We start from the raw sequence: 2,835 nt of genomic DNA on the forward strand, positions 1-2,835 counted from the left end.
GTAGGTGATGTCATAATAGGAACTCTGCGGTGAGATGGCTTCGTGACATCATAATGGCGGACGACTTGGGATTAGATTGACTGGGTGAGATCCATCAATAACGGCTCCTGGATCCCTTAGGGCTCGATAACTTGAGGTGTAGAACTTTTGTTAGAAGGAATCCAGGCAAAAGGCCTTGCTGGTACTGGTGCCTGCCCTGTGGAACGCACCCCCCCCAATCAGATCTCAAGGAGATAAACAACTACACAACTTTTAGAAGACATCTTGGGAGGTTTTTAATGTTTGATGATTTATTGTGTTTTAATATGTGTTTGGAAGCTGCCCAGAGTGGCTTGGGCAACCCAGCCGGATGGGTGGGGTATAAATAAATTGTTGTTGTTGTTGTTGTTGTTGTTTAGCACTCTTAAAAGCATGGTTTCACATGAATCTCACTATGGGGTAATCCATCATACTCCTCTTGACAGCTTAGATCCTAAGTTGGTTGTAAGCGGTAGTGCAGTCACCTTAAAAAATTGTTAATGCAAATATTCTCAAATATATATTCCATTATAGGCAGTGCTTTTTTTCTTTTTTAAAAATGTGTAGGGGTACTCTCATTTTGACTCAAGGAAACCACCATTTTATAGTTCAAATCAGGGAAAATAAATACAGTAAATGGACAAAAGTACAAATATTCACAAAAAAAACACTGGTTATAGGTGACCCATAATACTCATTCCATACTTGTAAGAAATCGGGTTTTTATTGAGGCAGCACCTGTACTTTCAAGCTCCTTGCCTGCTGACATTAAGTAGGTGCCTTTGTTGCATTATTTTTGAAAGATTTTTCGTTTGTCCAAGCCTATCTAGACATGTAGAAGTTACATGTGTTTTCTCTCTTTTCAGCTACTGTTAATCCTCTTTGGAATGTTTCCTTCACTGTTTCCAAACGAGAAATTCAGTGTTTCATTATATACATTTGTAAGCTGCTTAGAGGTTTTCCTACAACCAAACAGTACAGTGGTACCTCGGGTTAAGAACTTAATTCGTTCTGGAGGTCCGTTCTTAACCTGAAACTGTTCTTAACCCGAGGTACCATTTTAGCTAATGGGGCCTCCCGCTGCCGCCGCTGCACGATTTCTGTTCTCATCCTGAAACAAAGTTCTTAACCTGAGGTACTATTTCTGGGTTAGTGGAGTCTGTAACCTGAAGCATCCGTAACCCGAGGTACCACTGTATAGGCGTTCTGCTAAATAAAAGAAAGTTAACAGTACATTGTTTTTCAAAAGGTCTTCTCTTGCTCAGAGTGAAACAAAAAATAGCTGAAAGGCCTCCCATTTCCACTAGAGGTCAGTAATCGTTTACATCTTGATCACAATCTGTAAATGCTAGAGAAGGATGGTTTCTAGAAGCAGGAGATTTGGAAGGGACCCCGAGGGTCATCTAGTCCAACCCGCTGCAACGCATGAATCTTTTCCCCAATCCATGACCTGACATTAAGAGTCTGATGCTCCAGCCACTGCTGCTACAATGCCCAGCTTAGCTTCATGCTGCAGTGATCAGCGGTTTGCCTAGCAAGTGTGAAAGAGACTCACAAGAGGCTCGTAAGACTGAGTGTTGCTCTTCATGTCCTTTTCTCAAACGATGAGTCTAGGAGCACCCTAACAGGCTGACCAGGTTCAAAAAGTATCTAAATGGTGCTTAGAGAATAGATAATTTATTAAGGTCAAAGACCAACTTGCGTAACACACTAAAAACAGCATTCATAAAGATAAAATGTACAATCAGAGCAGATTGCAGCAATGCTTAGAGAATAACTTGCACCTAAATATTAGTAGGGTCATGGGTGGCGCTGTGGGTTAGACCACAAAGCCTAGGACTTGCCGATCAGAAGGTCGGCAGTTCGAATCCCCGTGAGGGGTGAGCTCCCGTTGCTCGGTCCCTGCTGCTGCCAATCTAGCAGTTCAAAAGCACACCAGTGCAAGTAGATAAATAGGTGGCGGGAAGGTAAATGGCATTTCCATGCACTGCTCTGGTTCGCCAGAAGCGGCTTAGTCATGCTGGCCACATGACCCAGAAGCTGTACGCCAGCTCCCTTGGCCAATAAAGCAAGATGAGCGCCGCAACCCCAGAGTCGGCCACGACTGGACCTAATGGTCAGGGGTCCCTTTACCTTTTAAATATTAGTAAGACAAAGGAGATGGTGTTGGATTTCCGGAGGAAGAGAGGGGAACCTGCCCCATTGTATATCGGGGGGGGGGGAGTTGTGTGGAGAGAGTCTCCTTTAAATTCCTGGGAGTTTATCTTAGTGAGGACCTCACTTGGAAAATCAGCATAACTCAGGTGGTCAGAAAGGCCCAACAGAGACTCCATTTCCTCAGGGTCTTGTGAAAGAACAATGTTAAACAACAATTGATAACCTCCTTCTACCGGTCCACAATAGAAAGTGTCGTCTCATATTGTATCACAGTGTGGTACGTTGGCTTGACAGCCATGGACAGAAAGTCTTGACAGAGGGTGGTGAACACAGCACATGAGATCATGCGCTGTCCCCTGAGCCTGCTAGATGACATCGCAAGGGATCGTTGCCTTAGGAGAACGAGAAAAATTCTCAGGGATGACTCACACCCCGGCCAGCGCCTCTTTAATCTTCTACCCTCGGGCAGGAGATATAGAAGTATAATCAGCCGTACCAACAGTCTAAAAAATAGCTTCTATCCGTGGGCTGTTAGGCTGTTGAAAGGAAAATAACACGGCGCAATTGACTTGTGAGGTAGTGTGTTGCTCGATAAGAGATTGAGTGTTTTTTGGGGGGGAGGGAGGCTCATTTAATTTCATTGGACACAGATTGTACAAT

Source organism: Podarcis cretensis (assembly GCF_951804945.1).
Source record: "Podarcis cretensis genome assembly, chromosome: 17".
Taxonomy (NCBI): Eukaryota; Metazoa; Chordata; class Lepidosauria; order Squamata; family Lacertidae; genus Podarcis; species Podarcis cretensis.